This window comes from Arachis hypogaea, chromosome 16 (genome assembly GCF_003086295.3).
Source record: "Arachis hypogaea cultivar Tifrunner chromosome 16, arahy.Tifrunner.gnm2.J5K5, whole genome shotgun sequence".
Lineage (NCBI taxonomy): Eukaryota > Viridiplantae > Streptophyta > Magnoliopsida > Fabales > Fabaceae > Arachis > Arachis hypogaea.
Window position 1 is genome coordinate 121441527 of NC_092051.1, and position 15749 is coordinate 121457275.

Genomic DNA, 15749 nt, shown 5'->3' on the forward strand with positions numbered 1-15749 from the left:
GACATGAAGATTCAAGCAAATCTAAGATTACAATCATAAAAGGAGTATATCACACAAGAACAAAATTTGTGGTTGAAAATGTATAACCACACCATTAAAGCTCAAATCTCACTTGGGATTTTGTTCTCACTCTTTTCTATGTTCCATAAAAAAGAATACTTCAAACAAGTTGAAAAACAAGTTTTCAAATCTAATCAATGGAACGCCCTAAGAGAGATTTCTTGAAAATACCTTGTTGTTTTACCAAACTTATTTCCTATACATGCAACATGCAAATGCAAATATTTACTACTATAGAACTATAAGCAACTAAACTATATACAAGCAAACTAAGCAAAGTGCAATGTAATAAAATACTAAACAAATATTCACAAAAAATATAACTACTAAAAACTAAAAAATAGTGCAAAGTGTTGAGAAAGAAAAATTTACACCCCGAAGTTGTGGATCCTCTCCCACACTTAAACGTTGCACGGTCCTCCGTGCATGCACATAATCCAGGGGTGAAGAACTATGAGACTCCACCTTCAGTTGGTGGGCATCGGGGCTTGGGTTACTGTAGAAAACAAATAAACAAAAATTGAGAAAAAAGTCATAGTAGTGTGGTATGATAAAAGACAATATGTGTATTCTAAGTGTGCACGGTTTAGAGCACATACATTGGCCGGGTAAAGTGGTATCCACACAATCAAGAGAAAAAGCATGTATTCCTCAATTAAGTGGCCTAGGTTACAAATAAATAATAAGGAGCAGATAAGGCACAAAAAACCTAGGTAACCACAACTAAAGTGAATTGAATATATAAGATATTGGATATTGAAGTTGTGCATGTGAAAGCGCAAGATTGATATAGAATGGCACAACAAACAATAACCAATTCAATTATAAAAAGAGAAATACTTATTCATCCTTAAGAATAAGGAAACAATCACACGGACAGGGTTCTTGTTGCAAAAAATGATAAGCTTGATAAGAAGCAAGTTAAGTCACTCAAAAAAATACAAAGCATTAAAAACAAACAAGTGTCTTGTAATGTGATTATGATTTGAAAGCCATGATGAACAAGTAATTCAATTCACTAAAGTAAAGGTGCACAATTCATGATAAAGTTGCCAAACAAGGATATAGTTTAATGCATATGGTAGCTACAACATATGAATCAAACTCAAAATTCATTTAGGTATTTATACAAAGACTTGATGCTTAGTGCACATATTCATAAAAAATTAAACCAAAATTTAAGCAAGAAGCAACCGAATCAACATCAAGAAAATACTTTCAATTTATTTAATTAACAAATAGCTAAATCAAAACTAATATAAAATTACAAAATAAAAAATGAAATACAATCAAAACTAGCTAGGATTAGTAGAAAATAGGGAAAAAGTAAGAGAAGAGAGGGGTGGAGGGGGGGTGGAAGTGTGTTAGGGCTTAAGGAAAAGTACAATCAAAATTTTTGCCCAAAACAGCACCTGTGCATACGCACATATAGGTGTGCGCACACACACTGGGTGAAAAATGGGGTTATGCGGACACACAAGGATGTGCGAGCGCTATCAGCAGAGAGGGAATTAAGAAGTGTGTGTATGCACAAAAGACTTTTTTTTTTTTGCAAAAAGCATCATGTGTGCGTACACACGCATGTGTGCACGCGCAGGAGCAAAATTGGGCAGGGGTTCATCCACATAGGGCGTGCCAGCGCTCCCAGCAGAGGGAGTGTAAGGGAGTGTGCGTATGCACAAGGTGGTGTGCACGAACAGAACGCAAAACAAAGGGAGATGCGTGCGCACAAGCCGTACGAGCGCTCTCAACAGAGGGTGCACAGGCTGGTGTGCATACGCACAGGTGGGTGCGCACGCACAGGGCGTGAAATTTAGTGATTGTGTGCGTACGCATAAAGGTGTGCGCATGCAAGATGCCCTGTTTTTCAAAAAAAAATTCAAAATCTATGACATTGTACCTTAGCTCATCCAAAATTCAACCCCAAAATATTCAAAACTTCACAAAATCATTATCCATACCAAAATCAACCTACTAAACTCAAAATCAAACTAATCCTAAGCTAATCAAGATAAGCAAAAATGCAATAAACCAAGACTATAAACAAAGAGAGTGGGTAAGAAAGATGTTACCAGGGTGGGGTGTCTCCCACCTAACACTTTGGTTTATAGTCCTTAAGTTGGACTTGTTGAGGAGACTCTTGTTAGGGTAGCTTGTGTTTCCACTCCTCCTTGAATCTCCATCCAAACTTGCACTTCAAAGGTCCCCCAGGATCCCATATTCTAGGTATCCGCTCTCCTTCTTGTTGATCTCTATGCTTCAAGCCAGATAGATAAACTCTCAAATTACCCTTGAAGTACCCCATCACTCTCCGGAAATCACTCAATTGTACCTTCATCCCACTTGAGCTCCAACTTTTGAATTGGTTTTCTTGAAGAGCCTTGGATTCTCTTGGCCACCACCACTCTTTTCTCCACCATGTACCACTCCAAGTAGGACCTTGAGTTGGTAATCCGTCTCCAACATAGCATATTGATGGGGTCAATGAAATTCATAGGTAAAATCGCCACCCACTCAATGTGCTCTTAGAATGGAATTGCTTCCTCACCAACTTCCTCTTCATCTTCTTTCCCATCACTCAAGTCATAACAAGGAGGTTGTGAGAAATCTACCTCCATATCTCTTTCAAGCTCAATAGGAAGAGGTTCATTAAGATCATTAAGGGGATTGACCAAGGTGGACAAAAAATCATCAATGATGGAATCCACATCTTGATCAATCTCCCTCAATTCTCCCCTTCTCTCCTCCGGTTCAAATACTCCACTTTCTTTCTCTTGTTTCAATTCATGCTCTAACTCTTCTTCTTTCCCTTATGACTCTATGATCTCCTCTTCACTACAAGCTTTAGTTGACCCTCCACATTCCTCAAGAGGAATGCCTTGATCGGATGATCGTAGTAGGACTAAGTAGTTCACTTCTTCGGCTATGGTAGCCATAAATTACCCTTGTATTCTTCGGAATCCTTCTTGCTCTTGTAGAAAAGCTTGAAGGTCTTGATGGTCTTAGGTCAAGGGTGGAAAAGCTTCACATTGGGGTGAAAAATGAGATTCATAATTTGGGAGAAAAGTTGTATATGTGGGAGGTGACTCATGTTGGTAAGTATTTTGAGGTGGCATGTAAGAAGGTGGATGGTAGTAGTGGTGTGGTGGTTGGAAATGTGGTGATTGAGGATTATGTTGGGGGTATGGGTTATAGGTATATGGTGGTAGAGGTGCATAATCAAAGTGAAGTCCACCATATCCTTGGGTTGGGTATGTGCATTGGGGAGGGTATGGCTCATTGTAGCATGGAGGAGATTGCTCCTTCCAAAATTGATGTTCTAATCCCATGATCCAACCCAAAATTGAGGTTATCAAGCCCTACAAAATGATCACAACTAAACTCCAAACCAAGAGGGTGATAACTCAGAGAAAATAGAAAACAAAAACTAAAGACATCAATTAACAAAAGAGACAAAATCCTAATTAATAGCAAAAACAATCAAATAACCCAAAAAGTATCTATTCACACTATTCACATATTCACAACAACCAAAGTCAAAACACTCACTGCACTAGTCTCCGGCAACGGCGCCAAAAACTTGAAGAATGCCTAAAGTGGGTTAGGAATTTTCACAAAATTATAATTTCTCCGTTGCAAGTATAGTCAAAACCCAACAATCGACCATCAATCAAAGTTTAATTTCAAATTAAAATAACTGAGAGTAGTTAAACGTAGGGTCATCTTCCCTAGGAACTAATGCCAATAAGTGCATAAAATTGGTTGTGGAAAGCAAAGGGGTATTTTCAATGATGAAAGCAAACAAAATAAAGGAATTAAAGAACGATCCAAAATTGCAGTTAATAAACTAATAAAGGAATAAAAGAACCATGTATTAAACAAGTAAGACTCAAAATTGAGGGAATTCTGGTTCAAAACATAAATGGAACCTTGACTTGGGATGAGTTATGAAATCATTTCCTTGTCATAACCACAACTATGATAATTATGATGGATTAATCTCACCTAGTCAACCCTTAACATCGAAGAGTAAGTCAAGTGAGCATAATTGTTATTAATCCACAAATCCTAGCTAACTTACTAATTACCTTAGTAAGAAGTTAGCGTTAGTGGAAACAATAACAACCAACAACCCAAGAATTATCACTAAATATTGGACATTATGACTCTAGTAATCCATATACTCAATCCCCCAAGTCAAGGGGTGGAAATTTATCACATAATCAAAATTGGCATTTCATCAAACACATAGTGGGCATAATCATAAAACATGGCGAAATTGAAAAAATGATAAAAGCTATAAATCACAAATGATCAAAATCAACAATAGTAACTCAAACAAACATAAAATAACCAACAATCATCAAATTAACCAACTAGAATTCAAAATTGCAAAACTATATATGTATTGATAAAGAGAATTGAAATATAAGAAAGTGTAGAACAAGTAATGTAATAAAAGAGAAAATTAAGAAATACTTACAATGAGATAGCAAAATCCAAGACCAAAATTAAACTATAAAATGTTACATTGAAAACCTAATTAAAACCCTAAGAGAGAATTTGTATGCTACACTACTCCTACTCCTACTATGTGTTTTCTAATCTAAAAGTGAGCTCCCCTAGTGTATGGTTGCTGCCCCTTCATATAGCACTTTGCAGCCTTCCAAAACTGGGCCAAAAGGCCCCCAAAATCGCGAACCACATGACTTTTTAACGAAGTCACGCGCTGGTACTTGTGCGTACGCAAAGATGTGTGCATACGCACACATGCTGATTTTCCTCCTATGCATACGCACACTTGGCTGTGGGTTTCTCCTTTATTTTCTTCATGTTTTCTCCTAATTGCATGCTTCTCTTCCACTCTTATCAAGCCATTCCAACCTATTATACCTAAAATCACTCATCAAAAGCATCAAGGCATCAAATGGAATGAAAGTAGAATAAAATCGATCAAAATAAGCACAAAATAGCATGTTTTCACAATTAGGCACAATTTAGAGAGAAAACACAAAAGTATGCTATTTAGGTGAATAAATATGGGTTTATATGATGGAATCCACTCAAATCAAACAAAAATTTATTATCAAATATAGATTCATCAAATTCGTTACCTCCAACAAGATTAGTTTAAACAAATCACTCAAAATCAAAGTAGTCCTCACCTCCCTCTCCTGCTACCATGCTCTCGTAAGCCACCGCTGCTTCGCAACTACCGATGTTCTCCCCCGTACATGATTTGTGACACTTGCGAGAATTGTGTTCAGCTTTTCCACACACCCGGTACCTCTGAACACTGCAGAACTTATCCCTGGAAGTGACAACTCTACGTCCGCATCCTTTGTACCTTGCTCACAGCGAGTCCTAAACAGAAACCCTACTGACTTCTTCAGCAACCCCTAGCCTTTGGCGGTGTTTGTCCCACAGGAATTGGTGCTCCCTTGCCAACCTTGTTTTCATGTTCAAGTAGTCATCGAAGAACCGGCAAGACAAGTTTACCAGCTCCCTGTAATTGTCCAGCATCGCCGCGTGCATGCTGATGTATGTTGTGTCTGGAATCTTGCCAACACGTACTCCGTCACTTGTCGCACTCGGCTGCTTTGCCCTTTTTGTCCACCAATCAAGTATGAGACTTCTGGGGATAGTTGTCATGTTCAAATAAACCAGAATCCCAACCATGTGGACACAAGGAAGTCTGAATGACTCCATGTGCTGGCACAAACAGCTAAATTCGTCGTCTTCCTCACCCTATGACACAACCCATGATCTCTACTTGAAATACATTGCATTCCCAAACAAAACACAAGCACTCGTCCTCTTGGTGGACACAACTCTCACATTGCTGGCTAGCATCAGCACCTCCCAAAACAGTTCGAAAACCTCTCTTGTATAAACCGTCGCTTTGGCCTGCGAACTGCTCAATGGCTTCAAGTTTTGTTTTTACTACAGGTTCGCCATATGCAGACCTATAGTCTGTCACCAATTCTCTTATTCTCATGAATTCCAGGTAGTGTTGGAAGTGCTCCACAAACTCCCTTAGATTATATGCGTTGTGTATAAATTTTTCAATCTGCATATTCAAAGCCTTGACGTTGTCTTCAGTCCTGCGAAGAATTTTTCCCGGATGTGCGCATTAGACCATGAATGCTTCCTTTCATACATGTCAGCTATCCACGGGTGGTTCTCTAACCCAAACTCTGCCATGCTGTCCGTCTATATTCTCTCAACTTCGTCAACCTCTAGATCACCCATCAAGCATAGACGGAATTTCTGAAGAAAATCGAGCCGTCCAACTCTAGCAGTGGCGTTCTTTAACAAGTGCTAGCTACACAACCTATGATGTGTTCCGGAAAAAACTGTACTATCCACACTCTTCATGGCAAGATCCCCATCCGTCATGACAGATTTTGGTTGTTTTTCTTTCATTGCCTCAAGATATTACCGCAACAACCACACATAGCTTTGTTCACTCTCGTTGCTCAAGATGGCGCAACCAAACACAACCGTCCTCATATGATGGTCCACCCCTGAGAATATTACCAACGAGCACTTGTATTTATTACGATCGTACATTGCGTCAAATCCCAGGACATCCCCGAACACACTGTAATCATAACGACTAGTATCATCGCACCAGAAGAGATTTTCCAGCCTCTTCTCACCATCGAGAGAGTACTTCCAGAACATTCCACAATCGGTAGTCCTTAAAGTTTCCAAGAACTTCAACGCGGCCTCAACATCTGTCGCGCTTGTCCGCCTTTACTTCTCTATTGCATTATAGATGTCCTTTATCTTGAACCCAACAGTCTCGAATCCCCCTTACTGATTGGCAAAGGCACAGAATATCGTCAACACTCGCAACCCAGCTTTCCTCATCGAATTGATTTTGTGCAAATCACCTTCCTTGACTGCTCTGTGTGACCGCATCAGACCCCTAAACCTCACATCCAGCATGGGATGATTATGGTTATCACAGAATTGTTCAACAAACCATCGCCTATTAGTATCATTAACGTGAACCTTAATCCGAGCTTCACACCCGCGCCGTGTGATCGGTCGAGGATCCATCTTCCTCTCTCCCCGTTGCATGTGTTTTCCATCTCGCTCTCCTTCCCTTGAGCATACGAATATCTGCCAAATGATTTCACCCTCCCCCCTGCTTTGTTCTGCGACCCACCTTCAACCTCCTCACCGAGAATCCCTTAATGCGACTATATTCGTTGTAGTAGTCATAAGCTGCCTGCAAGTTTATGAACTCCGTCGTTAGGATGTCCTTCGCTGTGAGGGCTGAAAATTCAATTACACCAAACAACCCTATCCCATCAACAATCCTCACTAATGCTTCTACATCTATGTCCGTATCTACGGCGGACAAATCCATTGCTTCTGCTTCCTCCACCGACACGGTTTCGCCGCTCATCTCATCCCCCGCAGCCTGCAACAAACAACATACGGCATCGGTGACAACAAGCGGTGGGCCACATCAACAAAAACTGATCAACAGAAAATTTATAAAAAGAGTAACACACAACCTGTGGCGCATGAACTCGGTCAAAATTAAATGAAAACTCGTAGCTTCGCTCCACAAATCCATTCGTCTGTCACAGTTCAAATATCGCACTGAGTACAAATCGGCATTATCAAGCATAACTACGAGACACGCAGCTATATCCCACGCCCCCTAAAATAATCCCGTACATATGCCGGATCCAACTAAAATCCATTCAAGTATAGCGACCAACCGCAATTTCAACAAACATTTTAATAAGTAACAATTCAAATTCGTCCGTGTGCCCCTCTAAACGGCAACCTCCAAACATAAAAAACTTATGACTGTTGGAGACAAGGCGAAGGTACGGGCCCCCAATTGAAACTCACTTCTGGAGCATATCTCCACCCATCTCCCCTGGCATTATTGAACGGTAAATAACTCAGTAATATCGACACAACATACCTGCGAATCTGGTTGCCCCGTGTGGTCCATTACCTTCTCTTATGGTAAACCTCAATTCGGCCAGATCTCGATTTATGCTTTCGTGCTGTTCAATCAAGCGTTCTCCTCCGCCTTGAAGCGCCATCTTCGTCCACTTGGTCCAAACGAAGCTTTACAGTGATCCCAACACAGCTTACACCTACTTATTAATGGAGTTTGGGGCTTTTATTTAATAAAGGATTCTCGTCTCCTCTCCTTTTTTTTTCAAAATTCATCCCCAACTATTATTTTTACTTATTTGTAAACCGACACTTTTTTTTATTAATTCACTTTATTACCTGGTCCATCAAAAATCACACATGTCTCTTAAAAGGGACAAAATCTGTACTATTGCATAATATTGTAAGAGAAATTCAAATTTTGTCACGTGACAGGATTGATTGTTAGATTGGTAATTACTGTTGTTAAGATTAATTATTAATGATCCATTTTTTTTTTTTTTGAACCTCATTGTGTTGGAATTTTTGTTTCTTGTGTTTAGATGGACAAATAATAGACCTCGATTAATAACCAAAATAGATAGAAGGCTTTAGTTCACTACACTCACATTTAATTAGTATATTTTTATATATTGGATTTTTCCATGTTTGTAAATCAAATGCTCGTCTTGGTAGGAATATTTTTCAATTTTATGTTCAATAAAAGTTTAGTTATGTCAGGATTTTGTTTCATAGTCTATCTAAATACCGCTAATCACCTAAAATAAAATAAAAAATGCTTTGAGCAGAAAAAATTAAGTATCATATATTTATGTTATATATATAATTTAACTCATTTTTAATTTTATATTTTAATTTATATTATTTACCGGTGACTAAATTTAGTGTATATTTAATACAAATGAAAAAAATACACTTCTAACCCTAAAAAAATCTTTTACTATTTCATGATAATATTAAGAATAAAATTTCTCTTCAGTCCCCTACCATTTATGAAAAGGACCTGACGCTCTCTGATCATTAGAAAATAACAATGCGGTCTGTATTCATTATCTTCGTGTGATCAAAATGACCCTCTTATCAGTTTTTGAGTAAAAAGTAAACGAAAGAGCCTAATGATTAGGAAGCGCCAGAAGAATATTTCGGTTACACAGAGAGAATGAATAAAAATCGCATTGTTATTTTTTAATTGTCAAGAAACACCAGGTCCATTTTATAAATGGTTAGGGACCAGAGATTTTACTCTAATATTAAATGGTCTATCTAAATCTACTAAACCAAATTAAAAATTTTCAATTCTAAGTTGATAGAACAGTCTCAAGTGTATAAGGGATATATTTGTCAACTTCTGACTGTTAACCAAAAGTATATTTTTAAAATGGTGTTTAAAATTCAATATTCAATACAACTAAACAATTTTATCCATCAAATGGTCTCCTGGTCTTTTTACATTTGTTTGTGTTATAATTCAGTAATATTACTATACAAATTAAAAAAATATTAAAGATCATTAAAGGAAGGTTGCAACCATGCTGGGTGATATCTAAGATCAAATGGGTCAAATGATAAGTAGCATGGTTACTATTGTTGTGTGTTAAACTGAGGCATTTTATATTTATTATTAAAAGTGAAAAAAAAAACAATTAATGCTAGTTCCATAGTTAGTCATTACATAATTACTTATAATTTCTGAAAACCGAATCGAATCGGGTGGTTGAATCGATCAAATCGTGAACCAACGAGATTTACAGTTCGATTAGATACCATAACTGTTAGATATGTAAACCATCGTTGAACCATCGAAAACCAATCAGTCAAACTGAATCGCGACCTGACCGATTTTCACCTTTTGCACAAAAATGCTACCATTTTTTTCTTCAAAAAAAAAAGAGAGAGAGAGGGAGAGAGAAAATGGGTAGGAACCCACTCCGAGAAACCTAATCCCCTTTTTCCTTGAGCACTACCAGGTGGCGCCGAGAACCTTTTGAGCTCATCCCTCACTCCTACACTTGCGCCGTCCAGCCATCGTCGTGTCACTGCTATCGTCGCAACTGCTCAAAGCCGTCTTCCTCGCTATGGTCGTCTCCGCCACTGCTTGAAGCCTTTGCAAATTGTCTCACGTCGTTAGTCGTTCCTCCATCACGCAGCCGCTTCTCCGTTCCACCATCGCCAGTAGTTCCTCTGCACTCCAACCCTTCTCTGCTCCAGTTCTGCGATGCTCCACCCTCCTCTGCTCCAGTTCCGTGACGCGCCACCCTTCTCTTCTCCAATTCCACAATGCTCTATCATCCTCATGCTCCAATTCCACGGCGGTCTGGGCCACCTCTTCTCCAATTCTGTAGCATCCAACTTTCCGGTGCTCCCTCACCTCTATGCTTCCATTTCTGTCGTGAAGGTATTCTTTTTATTTTTTTAGAATTTCGAATATGTGATTTTCACGTTCTCTTCTCCAATTATTGTTGACTTCTTGTCATTACTATGATTTGGTTTAGGATTGTTCTTAAATCTTGATTCTGATATTTGGTGGTTTACTTGATATTATATCGATGATGTCTTCATTCCAGTGATTTATTGATTCTGATTTACTGATTTACATTGATTTGGTTACTGTAATATTGTTAATTGTTAATTTGTTATTGGATTACTAGTAATTTTTAGATATGAATGAATGCATCAATCAAAAGCATAATAATCATAGTTGTAAGAACCGAACCGATGATCAAACCAGTCAGGTTACTAGTTTATTAGTTCAACCGATAAACCACTGGTTGAACCAAAAAAATCGCTTCTACGTAAATAAAAAATATAAAATACTAAAATATCATAAACTTAAAAAATTTAAAATACATATCTTTAGTTCTTCACCAACATTTTAAAAACAATCAAGTTTCAAACTCTAAAGATAACTAATACAAAGATAGACATGAAATTAGTTAGTACTACTACAATAATATCTTAATTAGACACAATAAAGATAACAACTCATAAACTATATCCAAGTAGTGATTTCGAAGTCGGGAAATTGCATCTCATTGCGTTCGATCTCGTCAAATTCTCTTTTATAACTTTCTGCATATTGTTCTTGAGTTTTTCTTTTCTTGCTTCGAAGCTCTTCAATGCTTTGATAGAATTGGTGTCTCACTGCAACTGGCACCTTTCGACATGACTCAATATCTCCTCCTTTTCCAGCCAAATGAAGCTTAAACCGATGAATTCCTCCACCCCTAATAAGCTTCTCACAATATATGCATAATAGAATGGTTTTTTCAGATTCTACAACTTGTTTACAATGACCCCATGCAGGATCGGTTTTTCTTCTATTATTGTTTTTTTGGGTTCCAATTGATGCATCAGAAGTTGATCCTTGTTCTTGCGAAGATGGTGTTTCTGATGGTGTATTCGCGGAAGCCATTCTAAAACAATATGGAGTAGCAAAAGTATAAAACAACAGCAACCCTAAATTCCCTATTTCTTATTCCCTATTCAGCAAGACAACAACCTTAAATTCACAGAACAAGTAGATTCATAGTTTCATACTAAACAATTACTTCAACATCACCTATTTCAATAACAGAAATTTGACTTATTCATCCCAGAAATTTCAAGTTTTCATAACATAATAGAATAACATAACAACATTATTCATAACAGCTTCATAATTTCAAGTTTTCAACAACAAAAATTTCACCTATTCATCCTAGAAATTTCAAGTTTTCATAACAACATTATTCATAAATCATAACAGCTTCATAATTTCAAGTTTTCAACAAACATATTCAACAAGAGAAGAACAGAGCAGAACAGAGGACATATTCAACTAACCTGTTTGACAGAGCAGACAACAGAGGACGAAGACGACGGCGGCGGCGCAACGACGGCAACTAACAAATACGAGAGACAAGGACGAAGGTGAGACGAAGCAGAGAATGGGTTCTGTTCTGTTCCTTGAGACTTCAGGTCATGGTGAGGTCTTCTAAGGTGAGACGAAGAAGACGACGGCGGGCGGCGGGCGGCGGTGGCGCGATGAGTGCCAGAGTGGGGTGACGTTGCGAGGTGAGGAGGTGTGGGAGGGTTAGTCGTTGTGGACTCACAAGTACTGGTTAGGGAATTAGTCAATTAGGGTTGGGGGAAACAAGGATTGGGGGTTATTCCTTCGAGTCGCTCTTTTTTTTTTTAACCAAAACGACGCCGTTTTGGCAAGTGAATTTAAAAAAAAAAAAAAAAAAACTTTTGAACCAGCTAGTTGAACAAAAACTGCTGGTTCACCAATTTTCATCAGAACCGACTGGTTTAAACTGATTCTCAATGGTTCTATTCTTTATTCGGTCATATTCATCAACCAGACCGATCAAAAATTCGATTCACTAATTTTTCAGTCGAACCAACCAGTCTGATCCAGTTCTTACCACTATGATAATAATGCATTTGCTGAGCATAATTTGGCTTCTAAACATGGTAGCACAATAAAGTTAGTTCTGGTAGCACAATAAACATGGAACAAAGTGAATATTGAACGAAGTAGTTGAAGATTTTTTAACATTAGTTTTTTGTTTTTCTCTGCTCATTGCTGCTGTGTTGCACTTTTTTTTTTTTTATGCTAAAAAAAATTGTGCAAAAAGTCTAAAAATTTCGATAATCTTTATTAATCTCTGAAAAAATTTGTTAATCTTTGTTAAAATTTTGTTAAAATTGTGATTAGGCTGAAAAATATTACTAGTCTTTGTTAAAATTATGCTTAAGCATAAACTTTTATTTGTAGATGATCAAATCTTTATAATTGATTTGGTTAATTCAATGTTTTTTTTTTCTTGTAACGATTTTAATGAGTTTAATAGTGATATAAATATATAATGACTAATAAATAATAAATTGTTAATAATTAATGAAATCAAAAGTTATATTAAATTTTAGTTGACATAGTATTTTATATTTAAAAAATATTTTAAAATTTATATTAGACTATAATTATATTTTAGAGTAATTATTAATAATTTATTTATTATTTTAATATAAAACAATTTTTTTAATTAAATCACAGTTGAACTGATTAGCTTAATAAATTAATAAACCAATTACCAAAAACGATTCGATGATCGATTGTTTTTTAAAACCTTGCATATAATAACGTTAATTGTTCAACCAATATTCTTTCTTCCATCACGTGTTTGTAGTCTGCAAATCCCTGCACCATCACCGTAAAAAATACCGTTTCTTTAGTAATATATTTTTAAGGTGAATTATAAGATACAGATTTAAATTTATATAAATTTTAAAGAAATTTTATTTTATTCACGATCTAAGTGACACATGTATATAATAGTATAAGGGTGACGTAAGTTAGCAAAATATCTTATTAGAGTATTTCAATACCATTAGTTAGTTAAACATTTGATTAGAGGAATTGAGTAAATACGGTAATGCTAACGGCTTTTGGCATGTTTTTGAATAATCTAAACACAAATATTTATATTAGTTGATTGATTTTAATTTATATATCTCATAATTAGGGAAATAAAATTTTAAATTTTAAGCCAAATTATAGTATTTATTATATTTTAATTTTTACAATCAACAATCACACACACTTTTAAAAATAAATCTATAATAGTATTTATAATTTTTATGCTATTTACATTACATTAGAATACATAGAAATTAATTTAATTTAATTTAATTATAACAGTATTTATATTAATTTGGATAATTTTTGTATTATTAATACATCTATTATCGAATATATATGATTAAATTATATAATTAAAATCTTGTTAACATATTATTATTATGTATTTCTAAGCTTAATAAAAAGAATTTATCTAAAAAGTGTCACAAAAGGCATTTATTAATAGGTTTATTATTAATAGTAAATTTAGTAATTTTTATAAATGTTGATTTTTAATTTTTTAATAAAAATTTTTAAAATTAGACACTTTATCAAGCGATTTATCTTGTTAAATAATAGAATTGTTATATAAGACACAAAATGACATAATTATTATTAGAGTTTATCAGCTCTATAATATTTTAGATTGAGTTTGTTGATTAATAAATATAAATATAATTTAATAATTATATTTTATTTATTCTGTAATATTTACTCAAATGTATAATGTACTAAAAAAAATTTTTCATAAATAATATAAATTAACAAAGTAAAATCTAAACCTAAAATAATCAGAAAAAGTTAAATAACTCTGGTTTTTAAGTTTTTAAACTTTTTAATTTATAATCTGTGTACTTTATAAACTATCTTGTAAATGAATATAGAAGTGATCTCTAGTATGAAAAAATTTTAAAAAAAAATATCTAAAGTAACTCTTAAATATAAAAAATTACTGTCTTACAAATAATAACCTCAAAAATTATTTCAATCTATTAGCAAAAAATCTTTTAAATTATATGCTAATATATTTTGCTGTATACAAGTCTAATAAATTAATGACTTAAATAAATCGAATCATTTGACTAGTTTATTTTTTAAATAAACATATAATTTTATTATTTTTTATTTGATATCCCATATAAATTAAAAAATTAATCGTTATTAAATAATTGTTCTTTGATTAATTGTATTAACATTAATGATAATTAAATTATTCATTTATTTTTTGGTAGAAATAACTTATATAAAATATAAAATTTAGATTTCTAAGCCTGATAGTATGATTTCATTCTAATTATTAATGGATGAATTGAAAGCTCCTAAATTAGATTAAAAGCAAAAATAAGAGGAATTTTTTTCTTAAATAAAATAAAAAAATTATTAAAATAATTTGTTTGGGAAATTAAATAATTTTTTTATTTTATTTAAGAAAAAATATAAATAAAAATGAACAAAAATGAATAAGATTGAACTGGTTATGGTATTAATAAAATTACTAATTATAATAAGAAGAAAAATAATTTTCTCATCGTTAACTAGTTTTCATATACTCTAATAGTTAAGTAAATTAAAAAATAATAGTTTCCTTTACATATATATGTCATTAGGATTGTTAATGACCAATAATAAATAGAATAGGATAGGATTTTAATTCTATCACAATCTTATTTGTATATTAAATTTTTTTTTTAAATTTAACTCTGATCGATTCACGGATTGAAAATCTTTCAATTCTAACCTTATCCGCATTCTAAAGTTCTCAACTCTATTCTATTTGATCCTCCTGTAAAAAAATCAAAATTTTTCAAATAAATATAAAATTCAAATCATTCTATATTTTATACATATTAATAAAATAAAAATAATAAAATCTTAAAAAAATTTAACATAAAATTATAGATAATATGATCATAAAGTTCTTAATAAAATTAAAATGACACAAACAAAGATAAATAATTTATCACTCTTCTTCTAACTTTAAGTTCTTATAATATTATTATTTAAATAACAAATCTATTAAATTAATAATTTAAATAATTAATTTAGTGGTTATTCTAAGTTTTGAACAAAGCACCGTCGTAAGATATATGTTGTCAGTTCTAAATGCCATCCAAATAATTATTTAGTGCATTGAGCCAATTTTAATTAAATGCTTTATCTATTTTATAATATATATTCTCCAAATTTAAGCAAAATACGACTAAAAGAAAAACATCTTGATATAAATTAACTTCGTATAAAATGATAAATTTAATTAATACGATGATTATTTAACTGCTCTAACAACGACTAATTTAGTAATATGTCGATTTTTTTTAAAAGAAAATTTAGTAATATATATTCAATTTTTTTACATATTTATTTCGTTTATTCT